At 48.0% G+C, this 19822-nt stretch overlaps 13 non-coding genes across 13 annotated transcripts; all 13 read left to right on the top strand.

Moving 5' to 3' along the window:
- Positions 1-554: 554 nt before the first annotated feature.
- On the top strand, positions 555-745 carry LOC142695241 (U2 spliceosomal RNA). The gene has a single exon (XR_012863376.1). It is a non-coding gene; the product is annotated as a U2 spliceosomal RNA (small nuclear RNA).
- A 1284-nt stretch (positions 746-2029) lies between these two features.
- On the top strand, positions 2030-2220 carry LOC142695240 (U2 spliceosomal RNA). Its single transcript, XR_012863375.1, has one exon. It is a non-coding gene; the product is annotated as a U2 spliceosomal RNA (small nuclear RNA).
- Positions 2221-3512: 1292 nt separating this feature from the next.
- Positions 3513-3703, top strand: LOC142695238 (U2 spliceosomal RNA). Its single transcript, XR_012863373.1, has one exon. It is a non-coding gene; the product is annotated as a U2 spliceosomal RNA (small nuclear RNA).
- A 1276-nt stretch (positions 3704-4979) lies between these two features.
- LOC142695237 (U2 spliceosomal RNA) lies at positions 4980-5170 on the top strand. Its single transcript, XR_012863372.1, has one exon. It is a non-coding gene; the product is annotated as a U2 spliceosomal RNA (small nuclear RNA).
- Positions 5171-6478: 1308 nt separating this feature from the next.
- Positions 6479-6669, top strand: LOC142695235 (U2 spliceosomal RNA). Its single transcript, XR_012863371.1, has one exon. It is a non-coding gene; the product is annotated as a U2 spliceosomal RNA (small nuclear RNA).
- A 1272-nt stretch (positions 6670-7941) lies between these two features.
- Positions 7942-8132, top strand: LOC142695234 (U2 spliceosomal RNA). Its single transcript, XR_012863370.1, has one exon. It is a non-coding gene; the product is annotated as a U2 spliceosomal RNA (small nuclear RNA).
- Positions 8133-9408: 1276 nt separating this feature from the next.
- LOC142695233 (U2 spliceosomal RNA) lies at positions 9409-9599 on the top strand. Its single transcript, XR_012863369.1, has one exon. It is a non-coding gene; the product is annotated as a U2 spliceosomal RNA (small nuclear RNA).
- Positions 9600-10887: 1288 nt separating this feature from the next.
- Positions 10888-11078, top strand: LOC142695232 (U2 spliceosomal RNA). The gene has a single exon (XR_012863368.1). It is a non-coding gene; the product is annotated as a U2 spliceosomal RNA (small nuclear RNA).
- A 1288-nt stretch (positions 11079-12366) lies between these two features.
- LOC142695231 (U2 spliceosomal RNA) lies at positions 12367-12557 on the top strand. The gene has a single exon (XR_012863367.1). It is a non-coding gene; the product is annotated as a U2 spliceosomal RNA (small nuclear RNA).
- Positions 12558-13853: 1296 nt separating this feature from the next.
- On the top strand, positions 13854-14044 carry LOC142695230 (U2 spliceosomal RNA). Its single transcript, XR_012863366.1, has one exon. It is a non-coding gene; the product is annotated as a U2 spliceosomal RNA (small nuclear RNA).
- A 1288-nt stretch (positions 14045-15332) lies between these two features.
- Positions 15333-15523, top strand: LOC142695229 (U2 spliceosomal RNA). Its single transcript, XR_012863365.1, has one exon. It is a non-coding gene; the product is annotated as a U2 spliceosomal RNA (small nuclear RNA).
- A 1328-nt stretch (positions 15524-16851) lies between these two features.
- Positions 16852-17042, top strand: LOC142695228 (U2 spliceosomal RNA). The gene has a single exon (XR_012863364.1). It is a non-coding gene; the product is annotated as a U2 spliceosomal RNA (small nuclear RNA).
- A 1316-nt stretch (positions 17043-18358) lies between these two features.
- LOC142695226 (U2 spliceosomal RNA) lies at positions 18359-18549 on the top strand. The gene has a single exon (XR_012863362.1). It is a non-coding gene; the product is annotated as a U2 spliceosomal RNA (small nuclear RNA).
- The last annotated feature ends 1273 nt before the right edge of the window (positions 18550-19822 follow it).

The raw sequence follows: 19822 nt of genomic DNA, 5'->3' as shown, positions 1-19822 counted from the left end.
GGCCGGCTGTTGCAGTGTTGCCCTCTCAGGCAACACTGAGTGACTGACTGAGCCTCACCGTCTTATATAAAGTTCAGACGGAACTTTGCACGTGTCATAGTGGAGCCCTCAGGATTCCAGAGCCAGCTTTCTGACATCATAATGGGGCCTCAGAGATAAAAGCCTGGGCCCAGGCAGTGTTGGTCAGTGCTGCTCAGCAGGCAGCACTGGACTGGACTGGATTACAGCTGATACAAGGTGTGAAGGAACAAGGGGTGGCTGTGGGCATGCACTTGCTGCCGCTGCCAGTGTTTATCTGCATGGCAGCAGGGCATTTGGGCGTTGCCAGGAAGGCGTTTTTATGTAGATTCCTCCTCTTTCAGCACTGCATTGTGGTGCAAGCAAAAGAAGCAAATCCTGTCTGGCTTCCTCTCCGGCCTTTATTCACCTCCCGTGTAGCTGTGAGTGTGTGAGCCTGCAGGGCCCCATGGAATTGCCTAGAAGTAGGCTGAATCGCTGCAAGGGCTGAACAGCAGTATCGGGCAGGCTCGGGCAACGCGCGGCCCGTTCGGGTTATCGCTTCTCGGCCTTTTGGCTAAGATCAAGTGTAGTATCTGTTCTTATCAGTTTAATATCTGATACGTCCCCTATCTGGGGACCATATATTAAATGGATTTTTAGAACAGGGAGATGGAAATAGAGCTTGCTCTGTCCACTCCACGCATTGACCTGGTATTGCAGTATTTCCAGGACCGGTGCACCCTTTCCTTATGTGTTGACTAAAAGCAGATTCCAAAAGTGTTTTTTGTCTTTGCTATTGTTTCTGTCTTTCTGAAGGGATCTCCCCTTTTAATCCCATTATTTCAACACCTGTTGGACAATGCATGAGTGATAATGAGCTCATTGATTAAATGCAATTAATGAATAGATTGCCACCTCTTGTTGTGTGTCGTCTGTGTTTCTGTGTTTCCGGCATTTCACATTGGAACACCTCATTCACCTTCCTTGTCTTCTCTCCGCCCTCCCTTTTAGGTAAGTTAAAGAGCTGCACCTGAGCCAGCCACTGATTGATTGATTGATTGATTGATTGATTGATTGATTGATTGATTGATGCAGCACAACAGTCAAATAGTGGAGTGGAGTAGGGGAACAGCAAACAGCCAATAAAGCAGCCCGCCCGCTCGCCTGCCCGCCACAATGGACCTACCTGTGTACACTAGATGGATGTGATGGAATGTACTGTCGTCCCTACATTTCAAGAAGAAGTAAGAATTGCAGTTGCAACAAAGCCTTGCTTGCCTACAAAGAGAGCAGCAATTTGGATTTGTTACTATGTTACCTAGAAGAATAACAAACTGTGCAAGGATGGAGGTTGTAGGAGCAAGGAGAAGTTGTCTGTAAAGTTGGTGGATGCCTATTTTCCATTTTGCAGTCCCTTGTCTCCCTCTTGTGGCCTCCTGGAGGCAACTAGCTGTGCAAAAAAAAGACAGCCTGGCGGCCGGCTGTTGCAGTGTTGCCCTCTCAGGCAACACTGAGTGACTGACTGAGCCTCACCGTCTTATATAAAGTTCAGACGGAACTTTGCACGTGTCATAGTGGAGCCCTCAGGATTCCAGAGCCAGCTTTCTGACATCATAATGGGGCCTCAGAGATAAAAGCCTGGGCCCAGGCAGTGTTGGTCAGTGCTGCTCAGCAGGCAGCACTGGACTGGACTGGATTACAGCTGATACAAGGTGTGAAGGAACAAGGGGTGGCTGTGGGCATGCACTTGCTGCCGCTGCCAGTGTTTATCTGCATGGCAGCAGGGCATTTGGGCGTTGCCAGGAAGGCGTTTTTATGTAGATTCCTCCTCTTTGAGCACTGCATTGTGGTGCAAGCAAAAGAAGCAAATCCTGTCTGGCTTCCTCTCCGGCCTTTATTCACCTCCCGTGTAGCTGTGAGTGTGTGAGCCTGCAGGGCCCCATGGAATTGCCTAGAAGTAGGCTGAATCGCTGCAAGGGCTGAACAGCAGTATCGGGCAGGCTCGGGCAACGCGCGGCCCGTTCGGGTTATCGCTTCTCGGCCTTTTGGCTAAGATCAAGTGTAGTATCTGTTCTTATCAGTTTAATATCTGATACGTCCCCTATCTGGGGACCATATATTAAATGGATTTTTAGAACAGGGAGATGGAAATAGAGCTTGCTCTGTCCACTCCACGCATTGACCTGGTATTGCAGTATTTCCAGGACCGGTGCACCCTTTCCTTATGTGTTGACTAAAAGCAGATTCCAAAAGTGTTTTTTGTCTTTGCTATTGTTTCTGTCTTTCTGAAGGGATCTCCCCTTTTAATCCCATTATTTCAACACCTGTTGGACAATGCATGAGTGATAATGAGCTCATTGATTAAATGCAATTAATGAATAGATTGCCACCTCTTGTTGTGTGTCGTCTGTGTTTCTGTGTTTCCGGCATTTCACATTGGAACACCTCATTCACCTTCCTTGTCTTCTCTCCGCCCTCCCTTTTAGGTAAGTTAAAGAGCTGCACCTGAGCCAGCCACTGATTGATTGATTGATTGATTGATTGATTGATTGATTGATTGATTGATTGATTGATGCAGCACAACAGTCAAATAGTGGAGTGGAGTAGGGGAACAGCAAACAGCCAATAAAGCAGCCCGCCCGCTCGCCTGCCCGCCACAATGGACCTACCTGTGTACACTAGATGGATGTGATGGAATGTACTGTCGTCCCTACATTTCAAGAAGAAGTAAGAATTGCAGTTGCAACAAAGCCTTGCTTGCCTACAAAGAGAGCAGCAATTTGGATTTGTTACTATGTTACCTAGAAGAATAACAAACTGTGCAAGGATGGAGGTTGTAGGAGCAAGGAGAAGTTGTCTGTAAAGTTGGTGGATGCCTATTTTCCATTTTGCAGTCCCTTGTCTCCCTCTTGTGGCCTCCTGGAGGCAACTAGCTGTGCAAAAAAAAGACAGCCTGGCGGCCGGCTGTTGCAGTGTTGCCCTCTCAGGCAACACTGAGTGACTGACTGAGCCTCACCGTCTTATATAAAGTTCAGACGGAACTTTGCACGTGTCATAGTGGAGCCCTCAGGATTCCAGAGCCAGCTTTCTGACATCATAATGGGGCCTCAGAGATAAAAGCCTGGGCCCAGGCAGTGTTGGTCAGTGCTGCTCAGCAGGCAGCACTGGACTGGACTGGATTACAGCTGATACAAGGTGTGAAGGAACAAGGGGTGGCTGTGGGCATGCACTTGCTGCCGCTGCCAGTGTTTATCTGCATGGCAGCAGGGCATTTGGGCGTTGCCAGGAAGGCGTTTTTATGTAGATTCCTCCTCTTTCAGCACTGCATTGTGGTGCAAGCAAAAGAAGCAAATCCTGTCTGGCTTCCTCTCCGGCCTTTATTCACCTCCCGTGTAGCTGTGAGTGTGTGAGCCTGCAGGGCCCCATGGAATTGCCTAGAAGTAGGCTGAATCGCTGCAAGGGCTGAACAGCAGTATCGGGCAGGCTCGGGCAACGCGCGGCCCGTTCGGGTTATCGCTTCTCGGCCTTTTGGCTAAGATCAAGTGTAGTATCTGTTCTTATCAGTTTAATATCTGATACGTCCCCTATCTGGGGACCATATATTAAATGGATTTTTAGAACAGGGAGATGGAAATAGAGCTTGCTCTGTCCACTCCACGCATTGACCTGGTATTGCAGTATTTCCAGGACCGGTGCACCCTTTCCTGACTAAAAGCAGATTCCAAAAGTGTTTTTTGTCTTTGCTATTGTTTCTGTCTTTCTGAAGGGATCTCCCCTTTTAATCCCATTATTTCAACACCTGTTGGACAATGCATGAGTGATAATGAGCTCATTGATTAAATGCAATTAATGAATAGATTGCCACCTCTTGTTGTGTGTCGTCTGTGTTTCTGTGTTTCCGGCATTTCACATTGGAACACCTCATTCACCTTCCTTGTCTTCTCTCCGCCCTCCCTTTTAGGTAAGTTAAAGAGCTGCACCTGAGCCAGCCACTGATTGATTGATTGATTGATTGATTGATTGATTGATTGATTGATTGATGCAGCACAACAGTCAAATAGTGGAGTGGAGTAGGGGAACAGCAAACAGCCAATAAAGCAGCCCGCCCGCTCGCCTGCCCGCCACAATGGACCTACCTGTGTACACTAGATGGATGTGATGGAATGTACTGTCGTCCCTACATTTCAAGAAGAAGTAAGAATTGCAGTTGCAACAAAGCCTTGCTTGCCTACAAAGAGAGCAGCAATTTGGATTTGTTACTATGTTACCTAGAAGAATAACAAACTGTGCAAGGATGGAGGTTGTAGGAGCAAGGAGAAGTTGTCTGTAAAGTTGGTGGATGCCTATTTTCCATTTTGCAGTCCCTTGTCTCCCTCTTGTGGCCTCCTGGAGGCAACTAGCTGTGCAAAAAAAAGACAGCCTGGCGGCCGGCTGTTGCAGTGTTGCCCTCTCAGGCAACACTGAGTGACTGACTGAGCCTCACCGTCTTATATAAAGTTCAGACGGAACTTTGCACGTGTCATAGTGGAGCCCTCAGGATTCCAGAGCCAGCTTTCTGACATCATAATGGGGCCTCAGAGATAAAAGCCTGGGCCCAGGCAGTGTTGGTCAGTGCTGCTCAGCAGGCAGCACTGGACTGGACTGGATTACAGCTGATACAAGGTGTGAAGGAACAAGGGGTGGCTGTGGGCATGCACTTGCTGCCGCTGCCAGTGTTTATCTGCATGGCAGCAGGGCATTTGGGCGTTGCCAGGAAGGCGTTTTTATGTAGATTCCTCCTCTTTCAGCACTGCATTGTGGTGCAAGCAAAAGAAGCAAATCCTGTCTGGCTTCCTCTCCGGCCTTTATTCACCTCCCGTGTAGCTGTGAGTGTGTGAGCCTGCAGGGCCCCATGGAATTGCCTAGAAGTAGGCTGAATCGCTGCAAGGGCTGAACAGCAGTATCGGGCAGGCTCGGGCAACGCGCGGCCCGTTCGGGTTATCGCTTCTCGGCCTTTTGGCTAAGATCAAGTGTAGTATCTGTTCTTATCAGTTTAATATCTGATACGTCCCCTATCTGGGGACCATATATTAAATGGATTTTTAGAACAGGGAGATGGAAATAGAGCTTGCTCTGTCCACTCCACGCATTGACCTGGTATTGCAGTATTTCCAGGACCGGTGCACCCTTTCCTTATGTGTTGACTAAAAGCAGATTCCAAAAGTGTTTTTTGTCTTTGCTATTGTTTCTGTCTTTCTGAAGGGATCTCCCCTTTTAATCCCATTATTTCAACACCTGTTGGACAATGCATGAGTGATAATGAGCTCATTGATTAAATGCAATTAATGAATAGATTGCCACCTCTTGTTGTGTGTCGTCTGTGTTTCTGTGTTTCCGGCATTTCACATTGGAACACCTCATTCACCTTCCTTGTCTTCTCTCCGCCCTCCCTTTTAGGTAAGTTAAAGAGCTGCACCTGAGCCAGCCACTGATTGATTGATTGATTGATTGATTGATTGATTGATTGATTGATTGATTGATTGATTGATTGATTGATTGATGCAGCACAACAGTCAAATAGTGGAGTGGAGTAGGGGAACAGCAAACAGCCAATAAAGCAGCCCGCCCGCTCGCCTGCCCGCCACAATGGACCTACCTGTGTACACTAGATGGATGTGATGGAATGTACTGTCGTCCCTACATTTCAAGAAGAAGTAAGAATTGCAGTTGCAACAAAGCCTTGCTTGCCTACAAAGAGAGCAGCAATTTGGATTTGTTACTATGTTACCTAGAAGAATAACAAACTGTGCAAGGATGGATGTTGTAGGAGCAAGGAGAAGTTGTCTGTAAAGTTGGTGGATGCCTATTTTCCATTTTGCAGTCCCTTGTCTCCCTCTTGTGGCCTCCTGGAGGCAACTAGCTGTGCAAAAAAAAGACAGCCTGGCGGCCGGCTGTTGCAGTGTTGCCCTCTCAGGCAACACTGAGTGACTGACTGAGCCTCACCGTCTTATATAAAGTTCAGACGGAACTTTGCACGTGTCATAGTGGAGCCCTCAGGATTCCAGAGCCAGCTTTCTGACATCATAATGGGGCCTCAGAGATAAAAGCCTGGGCCCAGGCAGTGTTGGTCAGTGCTGCTCAGCAGGCAGCACTGGACTGGACTGGATTACAGCTGATACAAGGTGTGAAGGAACAAGGGGTGGCTGTGGGCATGCACTTGCTGCCGCTGCCAGTGTTTATCTGCATGGCAGCAGGGCATTTGGGCGTTGCCAGGAAGGCGTTTTTATGTAGATTCCTCCTCTTTCAGCACTGCATTGTGGTGCAAGCAAAAGAAGCAAATCCTGTCTGGCTTCCTCTCCGGCCTTTATTCACCTCCCGTGTAGCTGTGAGTGTGTGAGCCTGCAGGGCCCCATGGAATTGCCTAGAAGTAGGCTGAATCGCTGCAAGGGCTGAACAGCAGTATCGGGCAGGCTCGGGCAACGCGCGGCCCGTTCGGGTTATCGCTTCTCGGCCTTTTGGCTAAGATCAAGTGTAGTATCTGTTCTTATCAGTTTAATATCTGATACGTCCCCTATCTGGGGACCATATATTAAATGGATTTTTAGAACAGGGAGATGGAAATAGAGCTTGCTCTGTCCACTCCACGCATTGACCTGGTATTGCAGTATTTCCAGGACCGGTGCACCCTTTCCTTATGTGTTGACTAAAAGCAGATTCCAAAAGTGTTTTTTGTCTTTGCTATTGTTTCTGTCTTTCTGAAGGGATCTCCCCTTTTAATCCCATTATTTCAACACCTGTTGGACAATGCATGAGTGATAATGAGCTCATTGATTAAATGCAATTAATGAATAGATTGCCACCTCTTGTTGTGTGTCGTCTGTGTTTCTGTGTTTCCGGCATTTCACATTGGAGCACCTCATTCACCTTCCTTGTCTTCTCTCCGCCCTCCCTTTTAGGTAAGTTAAAGAGCTGCACCTGAGCCAGCCACTGATTGATTGATTGATTGATTGATTGATTGATTGATGCAGCACAACAGTCAAATAGTGGAGTGGAGTAGGGGAACAGCAAACAGCCAATAAAGCAGCCCGCCCGCTCGCCTGCCCGCCACAATGGACCTACCTGTGTACACTAGATGGATGTGATGGAATGTACTGTCGTCCCTACATTTCAAGAAGAAGTAAGAATTGCAGTTGCAACAAAGCCTTGCTTGCCTACAAAGAGAGCAGCAATTTGGATTTGTTACTATGTTACCTAGAAGAATAACAAACTGTGCAAGGATGGAGGTTGTAGGAGCAAGGAGAAGTTGTCTGTAAAGTTGGTGGATGCCTATTTTCCATTTTGCAGTCCCTTGTCTCCCTCTTGTGGCCTCCTGGAGGCAACTAGCTGTGCAAAAAAAAGACAGCCTGGCGGCCGGCTGTTGCAGTGTTGCCCTCTCAGGCAACACTGAGTGACTGACTGAGCCTCACCGTCTTATATAAAGTTCAGACGGAACTTTGCACGTGTCATAGTGGAGCCCTCAGGATTCCAGAGCCAGCTTTCTGACATCATAATGGGGCCTCAGAGATAAAAGCCTGGGCCCAGGCAGTGTTGGTCAGTGCTGCTCAGCAGGCAGCACTGGACTGGACTGGATTACAGCTGATACAAGGTGTGAAGGAACAAGGGGTGGCTGTGGGCATGCACTTGCTGCCGCTGCCAGTGTTTATCTGCATGGCAGCAGGGCATTTGGGCGTTGCCAGGAAGGCGTTTTTATGTAGATTCCTCCTCTTTCAGCACTGCATTGTGGTGCAAGCAAAAGAAGCAAATCCTGTCTGGCTTCCTCTCCGGCCTTTATTCACCTCCCGTGTAGCTGTGAGTGTGTGAGCCTGCAGGGCCCCATGGAATTGCCTAGAAGTAGGCTGAATCGCTGCAAGGGCTGAACAGCAGTATCGGGCAGGCTCGGGCAACGCGCGGCCCGTTCGGGTTATCGCTTCTCGGCCTTTTGGCTAAGATCAAGTGTAGTATCTGTTCTTATCAGTTTAATATCTGATACGTCCCCTATCTGGGGACCATATATTAAATGGATTTTTAGAACAGGGAGATGGAAATAGAGCTTGCTCTGTCCACTCCACGCATTGACCTGGTATTGCAGTATTTCCAGGACCGGTGCACCCTTTCCTTATGTGTTGACTAAAAGCAGATTCCAAAAGTGTTTTTTGTCTTTGCTATTGTTTCTGTCTTTCTGAAGGGATCTCCTCTTTTAATCCCATTATTTCAACACCTGTTGGACAATGCATGAGTGATAATGAGCTCATTGATTAAATGCAATTAATGAATAGATTGCCACCTCTTGTTGTGTGTCGTCTGTGTTTCTGTGTTTCCGGCATTTCACATTGGAACACCTCATTCACCTTCCTTGTCTTCTCTCCGCCCTCCCTTTTAGGTAAGTTAAAGAGCTGCACCTGAGCCAGCCACTGATTGATTGATTGATTGATTGATTGATTGATTGATTGATGCAGCACAACAGTCAAATAGTGGAGTGGAGTAGGGGAACAGCAAACAGCCAATAAAGCAGCCCGCCCGCTCGCCTGCCCGCCACAATGGACCTACCTGTGTACACTAGATGGATGTGATGGAATGTACTGTCGTCCCTACATTTCAAGAAGAAGTAAGAATTGCAGTTGCAACAAAGCCTTGCTTGCCTACAAAGAGAGCAGCAATTTGGATTTGTTACTATGTTACCTAGAAGAATAACAAACTGTGCAAGGATGGAGGTTGTAGGAGCAAGGAGAAGTTGTCTGTAAAGTTGGTGGATGCCTATTTTCCATTTTGCAGTCCCTTGTCTCCCTCTTGTGGCCTCCTGGAGGCAACTAGCTGTGCAAAAAAAAGACAGCCTGGCGGCCGGCTGTTGCAGTGTTGCCCTCTCAGGCAACACTGAGTGACTGACTGAGCCTCACCGTCTTATATAAAGTTCAGACGGAACTTTGCACGTGTCATAGTGGAGCCCTCAGGATTCCAGAGCCAGCTTTCTGACATCATAATGGGGCCTCAGAGATAAAAGCCTGGGCCCAGGCAGTGTTGGTCAGTGCTGCTCAGCAGGCAGCACTGGACTGGACTGGATTACAGCTGATACAAGGTGTGAAGGAACAAGGGGTGGCTGTGGGCATGCACTTGCTGCCGCTGCCAGTGTTTATCTGCATGGCAGCAGGGCATTTGGGCGTTGCCAGGAAGGCGTTTTTATGTAGATTCCTCCTCTTTCAGCACTGCATTGTGGTGCAAGCAAAAGAAGCAAATCCTGTCTGGCTTCCTCTCCGGCCTTTATTCACCTCCCGTGTAGCTGTGAGTGTGTGAGCCTGCAGGGCCCCATGGAATTGCCTAGAAGTAGGCTGAATCGCTGCAAGGGCTGAACAGCAGTATCGGGCAGGCTCGGGCAACGCGCGGCCCGTTCGGGTTATCGCTTCTCGGCCTTTTGGCTAAGATCAAGTGTAGTATCTGTTCTTATCAGTTTAATATCTGATACGTCCCCTATCTGGGGACCATATATTAAATGGATTTTTAGAACAGGGAGATGGAAATAGAGCTTGCTCTGTCCACTCCACGCATTGACCTGGTATTGCAGTATTTCCAGGACCGGTGCACCCTTTCCTTATGTGTTGACTAAAAGCAGATTCCAAAAGTGTTTTTTGTCTTTGCTATTGTTTCTGTCTTTCTGAAGGGATCTCCCCTTTTAATCCCATTATTTCAACACCTGTTGGACAATGCATGAGTGATAATGAGCTCATTGATTAAATGCAATTAATGAATAGATTGCCACCTCTTGTTGTGTGTCGTCTGTGTTTCTGTGTTTCCGGCATTTCACATTGGAACACCTCATTCACCTTCCTTGTCTTCTCTCCGCCCTCCCTTTTAGGTAAGTTAAAGAGCTGCACCTGAGCCAGCCACTGATTGATTGATTGATTGATTGATTGATTGATTGATTGATTGATTGATTGATGCAGCACAACAGTCAAATAGTGGAGTGGAGTAGGGGAACAGCAAACAGCCAATAAAGCAGCCCGCCCGCTCGCCTGCCCGCCACAATGGACCTACCTGTGTACACTAGATGGATGTGATGGAATGTACTGTCGTCCCTACATTTCAAGAAGAAGTAAGAATTGCAGTTGCAACAAAGCCTTGCTTGCCTACAAAGAGAGCAGCAATTTGGATTTGTTACTATGTTACCTAGAAGAATAACAAACTGTGCAAGGATGGAGGTTGTAGGAGCAAGGAGAAGTTGTCTGTAAAGTTGGTGGATGCCTATTTTCCATTTTGCAGTCCCTTGTCTCCCTCTTGTGGCCTCCTGGAGGCAACTAGCTGTGCAAAAAAAAGACAGCCTGGCGGCCGGCTGTTGCAGTGTTGCCCTCTCAGGCAACACTGAGTGACTGACTGAGCCTCACCGTCTTATATAAAGTTCAGACGGAACTTTGCACGTGTCATAGTGGAGCCCTCAGGATTCCAGAGCCAGCTTTCTGACATCATAATGGGGCCTCAGAGATAAAAGCCTGGGCCCAGGCAGTGTTGGTCAGTGCTGCTCAGCAGGCAGCACTGGACTGGACTGGATTACAGCTGATACAAGGTGTGAAGGAACAAGGGGTGGCTGTGGGCATGCACTTGCTGCCGCTGCCAGTGTTTATCTGCATGGCAGCAGGGCATTTGGGCGTTGCCAGGAAGGCGTTTTTATGTAGATTCCTCCTCTTTCAGCACTGCATTGTGGTGCAAGCAAAAGAAGCAAATCCTGTCTGGCTTCCTCTCCGGCCTTTATTCACCTCCCGTGTAGCTGTGAGTGTGTGAGCCTGCAGGGCCCCATGGAATTGCCTCGAAGTAGGCTGAATCGCTGCAAGGGCTGAACAGCAGTATCGGGCAGGCTCGGGCAACGCGCGGCCCGTTCGGGTTATCGCTTCTCGGCCTTTTGGCTAAGATCAAGTGTAGTATCTGTTCTTATCAGTTTAATATCTGATACGTCCCCTATCTGGGGACCATATATTAAATGGATTTTTAGAACAGGGAGATGGAAATAGAGCTTGCTCTGTCCACTCCACGCATTGACCTGGTATTGCAGTATTTCCAGGACCGGTGCACCCTTTCCTTATGTGTTGACTAAAAGCAGATTCCAAAAGTGTTTTTTGTCTTTGCTATTGTTTCTGTCTTTCTGAAGGGATCTCCCCTTTTAATCCCATTATTTCAACACCTGTTGGACAATGCATGAGTGATAATGAGCTCATTGATTAAATGCAATTAATGAATAGATTGCCACCTCTTGTTGTGTGTCGTCTGTGTTTCTGTGTTTCCGGCATTTCACATTGGAACACCTCATTCACCTTCCTTGTCTTCTCTCCGCCCTCCCTTTTAGGTAAGTTAAAGAGCTGCACCTGAGCCAGCCACTGATTGATTGATTGATTGATTGATTGATTGATTGATTGATTGATTGATTGATGCAGCACAACAGTCAAATAGTGGAGTGGAGTAGGGGAACAGCAAACAGCCAATAAAGCAGCCCGCCCGCTCGCCTGCCCGCCACAATGGACCTACCTGTGTACACTAGATGGATGTGATGGAATGTACTGTCGTCCCTACATTTCAAGAAGAAGTAAGAATTGCAGTTGCAACAAAGCCTTGCTTGCCTACAAAGAGAGCAGCAATTTGGATTTGTTACTATGTTACCTAGAAGAATAACAAACTGTGCAAGGATGGAGGTTGTAGGAGCAAGGAGAAGTTGTCTGTAAAGTTGGTGGATGCCTATTTTCCATTTTGCAGTCCCTTGTCTCCCTCTTGTGGCCTCCTGGAGGCAACTAGCTGTGCAAAAAAAAGACAGCCTGGCGGCCGGCTGTTGCAGTGTTGCCCTCTCAGGCAACACTGAGTGACTGACTGAGCCTCACCGTCTTATATAAAGTTCAGACGGAACTTTGCACGTGTCATAGTGGAGCCCTCAGGATTCCAGAGCCAGCTTTCTGACATCATAATGGGGCCTCAGAGATAAAAGCCTGGGCCCAGGCAGTGTTGGTCAGTGCTGCTCAGCAGGCAGCACTGGACTGGACTGGATTACAGCTGATACAAGGTGTGAAGGAACAAGGGGTGGCTGTGGGCATGCACTTGCTGCCGCTGCCAGTGTTTATCTGCATGGCAGCAGGGCATTTGGGCGTTGCCAGGAAGGCGTTTTTATGTAGATTCCTCCTCTTTCAGCACTGCATTGTGGTGCAAGCAAAAGAAGCAAATCCTGTCTGGCTTCCTCTCCGGCCTTTATTCACCTCCCGTGTAGCTGTGAGTGTGTGAGCCTGCAGGGCCCCATGGAATTGCCTAGAAGTAGGCTGAATCGCTGCAAGGGCTGAACAGCAGTATCGGGCAGGCTCGGGCAACGCGCGGCCCGTTCGGGTTATCGCTTCTCGGCCTTTTGGCTAAGATCAAGTGTAGTATCTGTTCTTATCAGTTTAATATCTGATACGTCCCCTATCTGGGGACCATATATTAAATGGATTTTTAGAACAGGGAGATGGAAATAGAGCTTGCTCTGTCCACTCCACGCATTGACCTGGTATTGCAGTATTTCCAGGACCGGTGCACCCTTTCCTTATGTGTTGACTAAAAGCAGATTCCAAAAGTGTTTTTTGTCTTTGCTATTGTTTCTGTCTTTCTGAAGGGATCTCCCCTTTTAATCCCATTATTTCAACACCTGTTGGACAATGCATGAGTGATAATGAGCTCATTGATTAAATGCAATTAATGAATAGATTGCCACCTCTTGTTGTGTGTCGTCTGTGTTTCTGTGTTTCCGGCATTTCACATTGGAACACCTCATTCACCTTCCTTGTCTTCTCTCCGCCCTCCCTTTTAGGTAAGTTAAAGAGCTGCACCTGAGCCAGCCACTGATTGATTGATTGATTGATTGATTGATTGATTGATTGATTGATTGATTGATTGATTGATGCAGCACAACAGTCAAATAGTGGAGTGGAGTAGGGGAACAGCAAACAGCCAATAAAGCAGCCCGCCCGCTCGCCTGCCCGCCACAATGGACCTACCTGTGTACACTAGATGGATGTGATGGAATGTACTGTCGTCCCTACATTTCAAGAAGAAGTAAGAATTGCAGTTGCAACAAAGCCTTGCTTGCCTACAAAGAGAGCAGCAATTTGGATTTGTTACTATGTTACCTAGAAGAATAACAAACTGTGCAAGGATGGAGGTTGTAGGAGCAAGGAGAAGTTGTCTGTAAAGTTGGTGGATGCCTATTTTCCATTTTGCAGTCCCTTGTCTCCCTCTTGTGGCCTCCTGGAGGCAACTAGCTGTGCAAAAAAAAGACAGCCTGGCGGCCGGCTGTTGCAGTGTTGCCCTCTCAGGCAACACTGAGTGACTGACTGAGCCTCACCGTCTTATATAAAGTTCAGACGGAACTTTGCACGTGTCATAGTGGAGCCCTCAGGATTCCAGAGCCAGCTTTCTGACATCATAATGGGGCCTCAGAGATAAAAGCCTGGGCCCAGGCAGTGTTGGTCAGTGCTGCTCAGCAGGCAGCACTGGACTGGACTGGATTACAGCTGATACAAGGTGTGAAGGAACAAGGGGTGGCTGTGGGCATGCACTTGCTGCCGCTGCCAGTGTTTATCTGCATGGCAGCAGGGCATTTGGGCGTTGCCAGGAAGGCGTTTTTATGTAGATTCCTCCTCTTTCAGCACTGCATTGTGGTGCAAGCAAAAGAAGCAAATCCTGTCTGGCTTCCTCTCCGGCCTTTATTCACCTCCCGTGTAGCTGTGAGTGTGTGAGCCTGCAGGGCCCCATGGAATTGCCTAGAAGTAGGCTGAATCGCTGCAAGGGCTGAACAGCAGTATCGGGCAGGCTCGGGCAACGCGCGGCCCGTTCGGGTTATCGCTTCTCGGCCTTTTGGCTAAGATCAAGTGTAGTATCTGTTCTTATCAGTTTAATATCTGATACGTCCCCTATCTGGGGACCATATATTAAATGGATTTTTAGAACAGGGAGATGGAAATAGAGCTTGCTCTGTCCACTCCACGCATTGACCTGGTATTGCAGTATTTCCAGGACCGGTGCACCCTTTCCTTATGTGTTGACTAAAAGCAGATTCCAAAAGTGTTTTTTGTCTTTGCTATTGTTTCTGTCTTTCTGAAGGGATCTCCCCTTTTAATCCCATTATTTCAACACCTGTTGGACAATGCATGAGTGATAATGAGCTCATTGATTAAATGCAATTAATGAATAGATTGCCACCTCTTGTTGTGTGTCGTCTGTGTTTCTGTGTTTCCGGCATTTCACATTGGAACACCTCATTCACCTTCCTTGTCTTCTCTCCGCCCTCCCTTTTAGGTAAGTTAAAGAGCTGCACCTGAGCCAGCCACTGATTGATTGATTGATTGATTGATTGATTGATTGATTGATTGATTGATTGATGCAGCACAACAGTCAAATAGTGGAGTGGAGTAGGGGAACAGCAAACAGCCAATAAAGCAGCCCGCCCGCTCGCCTGCCCGCCACAATGGACCTACCTGTGTACACTAGATGGATGTGATGGAATGTACTGTCGTCCCTACATTTCAAGAAGAAGTAAGAATTGCAGTTGCAACAAAGCCTTGCTTGCCTACAAAGAGAGCAGCAATTTGGATTTGTTACTATGTTACCTAGAAGAATAACAAACTGTGCAAGGATGGAGGTTGTAGGAGCAAGGAGAAGTTGTCTGTAAAGTTGGTGGATGCCTATTTTCCATTTTGCAGTCCCTTGTCTCCCTCTTGTGGCCTCCTGGAGGCAACTAGCTGTGCAAAAAAAAGACAGCCTGGCGGCCGGCTGTTGCAGTGTTGCCCTCTCAGGCAACACTGAGTGACTGACTGAGCCTCACCGTCTTATATAAAGTTCAGACGGAACTTTGCACGTGTCATAGTGGAGCCCTCAGGATTCCAGAGCCAGCTTTCTGACATCATAATGGGGCCTCAGAGATAAAAGCCTGGGCCCAGGCAGTGTTGGTCAGTGCTGCTCAGCAGGCAGCACTGGACTGGACTGGATTACAGCTGATACAAGGTGTGAAGGAACAAGGGGTGGCTGTGGGCATGCACTTGCTGCCGCTGCCAGTGTTTATCTGCATGGCAGCAGGGCATTTGGGCGTTGCCAGGAAGGCGTTTTTATGTAGATTCCTCCTCTTTCAGCACTGCATTGTGGTGCAAGCAAAAGAAGCAAATCCTGTCTGGCTTCCTCTCCGGCCTTTATTCACCTCCCGTGTAGCTGTGAGTGTGTGAGCCTGCAGGGCCCCATGGAATTGCCTAGAAGTAGGCTGAATCGCTGCAAGGGCTGAACAGCAGTATCGGGCAGGCTCGGGCAACGCGCGGCCCGTTCGGGTTATCGCTTCTCGGCCTTTTGGCTAAGATCAAGTGTAGTATCTGTTCTTATCAGTTTAATATCTGATACGTCCCCTATCTGGGGACCATATATTAAATGGATTTTTAGAACAGGGAGATGGAAATAGAGCTTGCTCTGTCCACTCCACGCATTGACCTGGTATTGCAGTATTTCCAGGACCGGTGCACCCTTTCCTTATGTGTTGACTAAAAGCAGATTCCAAAAGTGTTTTTTGTCTTTGCTATTGTTTCTGTCTTTCTGAAGGGATCTCCCCTTTTAATCCCATTATTTCAACACCTGTTGGACAATGCATGAGTGATAATGAGCTCATTGATTAAATGCAATTAATGAATAGATTGCCACCTCTTGTTGTGTGTCGTCTGTGTTTCTGTGTTTCCGGCATTTCACATTGGAACACCTCATTCACCTTCCTTGTCTTCTCTCCGCCCTCCCTTTTAGGTAAGTTAAAGAGCTGCACCTGAGCCAGCCACTGATTGATTGATTGATTGATTGATTGATTGATTGATTGATTGATTGATTGATTGATTGATTGATTGATTGATTGATTGATTGATTGATTGATGCAGCACAACAGTCAAATAGTGGAGTGGAGTAGGGGAACAGCAAACAGCCAATAAAGCAGCCCGCCCGCTCGCCTGCCCGCCACAATGGACCTACCTGTGTACACTAGATGGATGTGATGGAATGTACTGTCGTCCCTACATTTCAAGAAGAAGTAAGAATTGCAGTTGCAACAAAGCCTTGCTTGCCTACAAAGAGAGCAGCAATTTGGATTTGTTACTATGTTACCTACAAGAATAACAAACTGTGCAAGGATGGAGGTTGTAGGAGCAAGGAGAAGTTGTCTGTAAAGTTGGTGGATGCCTATTTTCCATTTTGCAGTCCCTTGTCTCCCTCTTGTGGCCTCCTGGAGGCAACTAGCTGTGCAAAAAAAAGACAGCCTGGCGGCCGGCTGTTGCAGTGTTGCCCTCTCAGGCAACACTGAGTGACTGACTGAGCCTCACCGTCTTATATAAAGTTCAGACGGAACTTTGCACGTGTCATAGTGGAGCCCTCAGGATTCCAGAGCCAGCTTTCTGACATCATAATGGGGCCTCAGAGATAAAAGCCTGGGCCCAGGCAGTGTTGGTCAGTGCTGCTCAGCAGGCAGCACTGGACTGGACTGGATTACAGCTGATACAAGGTGTGAAGGAACAAGGGGTGGCTGTGGGCATGCACTTGCTGCCGCTGCCAGTGTTTATCTGCATGGCAGCAGGGCATTTGGGCGTTGCCAGGAAGGCGTTTTTATGTAGATTCCTCCTCTTTCAGCACTGCATTGTGGTGCAAGCAAAAGAAGCAAATCCTGTCTGGCTTCCTCTCCGGCCTTTATTCACCTCCCGTGTAGCTGTGAGTGTGTGAGCCTGCAGGGCCCCATGGAATTGCCTAGAAGTAGGCTGAATCGCTGCAAGGGCTGAACAGCAGTATCGGGCAGCCTCGGGCAACGCGCGGCCCGTTCGGGTTATCGCTTCTCGGCCTTTTGGCTAAGATCAAGTGTAGTATCTGTTCTTATCAGTTTAATATCTGATACGTCCCCTATCTGGGGACCATATATTAAATGGATTTTTAGAACAGGGAGATGGAAATAGAGCTTGCTCTGTCCACTCCACGCATTGACCTGGTATTGCAGTATTTCCAGGACCGGTGCACCCTTTCCTTATGTGTTGACTAAAAGCAGATTCCAAAAGTGTTTTTTGTCTTTGCTATTGTTTCTGTCTTTCTGAAGGGATCTCCCCTTTTAATCCCATTATTTCAACACCTGTTGGACAATGCATGAGTGATAATGAGCTCATTGATTAAATGCAATTAATGAATAGATTGCCACCTCTTGTTGTGTGTCGTCTGTGTTTCTGTGTTTCCGGCATTTCACATTGGAACACCTCATTCACCTTCCTTGTCTTCTCTCCGCCCTCCCTTTTAGGTAAGTTAAAGAGCTGCACCTGAGCCAGCCACTGATTGATTGATTGATTGATTGATTGATTGATTGATTGATTGATTGATTGATTGATTGATTGATTGATTGATTGATTGATGCAGCACAACAGTCAAATAGTGGAGTGGAGTAGGGGAACAGCAAACAGCCAATAAAGCAGCCCGCCCGCTCGCCTGCCCGCCACAATGGACCTACCTGTGTACACTAGATGGATGTGATGGAATGTACTGTCGTCCCTACATTTCAAGAAGAAGTAAGAATTGCAGTTGCAACAAAGCCTTGCTTGCCTACAAAGAGAGCAGCAATTTGGATTTGTTACTATGTTACCTACAAGAATAACAAACTGTGCAAGGATGGAGGTTGTAGGAGCAAGGAGAAGTTGTCTGTAAAGTTGGTGGATGCCTATTTTCCATTTTGCAGTCCCTTGTCTCCCTCTTGTGGCCTCCTGGAGGCAACTAGCTGTGCAAAAAAAAGACAGCCTGGCGGCCGGCTGTTGCAGTGTTGCCCTCTCAGGCAACACTGAGTGACTGACTGAGCCTCACCGTCTTATATAAAGTTCAGACGGAACTTTGCACGTGTCATAGTGGAGCCCTCAGGATTCCAGAGCCAGCTTTCTGACATCATAATGGGGCCTCAGAGATAAAAGCCTGGGCCCAGGCAGTGTTGGTCAGTGCTGCTCAGCAGGCAGCACTGGACTGGACTGGATTACAGCTGATACAAGGTGTGAAGGAACAAGGGGTGGCTGTGGGCATGCACTTGCTGCCGCTGCCAGTGTTTATCTGCATGGCAGCAGGGCATTTGGGCGTTGCCAGGAAGGCGTTTTTATGTAGATTCCTCCTCTTTCAGCACTGCATTGTGGTGCAAGCAAAAGAAGCAAATCCTGTCTGGCTTCCTCTCCGGCCTTTATTCACCTCCCGTGTAGCTGTGAGTGTGTGAGCCTGCAGGGCCCCATGGAATTGCCTAGAAGTAGGCTGAATCGCTGCAAGGGCTGAACAGCAGTATCGGGCAGGCTCGGGCAACGCGCGGCCCGTTCGGGTTATCGCTTCTCGGCCTTTTGGCTAAGATCAAGTGTAGTATCTGTTCTTATCAGTTTAATATCTGATACGTCCCCTATCTGGGGACCATATATTAAATGGATTTTTAGAACAGGGAGATGGAAATAGAGCTTGCTCTGTCCACTCCACGCATTGACCTGGTATTGCAGTATTTCCAGGACCGGTGCACCCTTTCCTTATGTGTTGACTAAAAGCAGATTCCAAAAGTGTTTTTTGTCTTTGCTATTGTTTCTGTCTTTCTGAAGGGATCTCCCCTTTTAATCCCATTATTTCAACACCTGTTGGACAATGCATGAGTGATAATGAGCTCATTGATTAAATGCAATTAATGAATAGATTGCCACCTCTTGTTGTGTGTCGTCTGTGTTTCTGTGTTTCCGGCATTTCACATTGGAACACCTCATTCACCTTCCTTGTCTTCTCTCCGCCCTCCCTTTTAGGTAAGTTAAAGAGCTGCACCTGAGCCAGCCACTGATTGATTGATTGATTGATTGATTGATTGATTGATTGATGCAGCACAACAGTCAAATAGTGGAGTGGAGTAGGGGAACAGCAAACAGCCAATAAAGCAGCCCGCCCGCTCGCCTGCCCGCCACAATGGACCTACCTGTGTACACTAGATGGATGTGATGGAATGTACTGTCGTCCCTACATTTCAAGAAGAAGTAAGAATTGCAGTTGCAACAAAGCCTTGCTTGCCTACAAAGAGAGCAGCAATTTGGATTTGTTACTATGTTACCTAGAAGAATAACAAACTGTGCAAGGATGGAGGTTGTAGGAGCAAGGAGAAGTTGTCTGTAAAGTTGGTGGATGCCTATTTTCCATTTTGCAGTCCCTTGTCTCCCTCTTGTGGCCTCCTGGAGGCAACTAGCTGTGCAAAAAAAAGACAGCCTGGCGGCCGGCTGTTGCAGTGTTGCCCTCTCAGGCAACACTGAGTGACTGACTGAGCCTCACCGTCTTATATAAAGTTCAGACGGAACTTTGCACGTGTCATAGTGGAGCCCTCAGGATTCCAGAGCCAGCTTTCTGACATCATAATGGGGCCTCAGAGATAAAAGCCTGGGCCCAGGCAGTGTTGGTCAGTGCTGCTCAGCAGGCAGCACTGGACTGGACTGGATTACAGCTGATACAAGGTGTGAAGGAACAAGGGGTGGCTGTGGGCATGCACTTGCTGCCGCTGCCAGTGTTTATCTGCATGGCAGCAGGGCATTTGGGCGTTGCCAGGAAGGCGTTTTTATGTAGATTCCTCCTCTTTCGGCACTGCATTGTGGTGCAAGCAAAAGAAGCAAATCCTGTCTGGCTTCCTCTCCGGCCTTTATTCACCTCCCGTGTAGCTGTGAGTGTGTGAGCCTGCAGGGCCCCATGGAATTGCCTAGAAGTAGGCTGAATCGCTGCAAGGGCTGAACAGCAGTATCGGGCAGGCTCGGGCAACGCGCGGCCCGTTCGG

This window comes from Rhinoderma darwinii (genome assembly GCF_050947455.1).
Source record: "Rhinoderma darwinii isolate aRhiDar2 chromosome 5 unlocalized genomic scaffold, aRhiDar2.hap1 SUPER_5_unloc_47, whole genome shotgun sequence".
NCBI classification, from domain to species: domain Eukaryota; kingdom Metazoa; phylum Chordata; class Amphibia; order Anura; family Rhinodermatidae; genus Rhinoderma; species Rhinoderma darwinii.
This window is presented reverse-complemented; position numbering and strand designations above follow the sequence as displayed.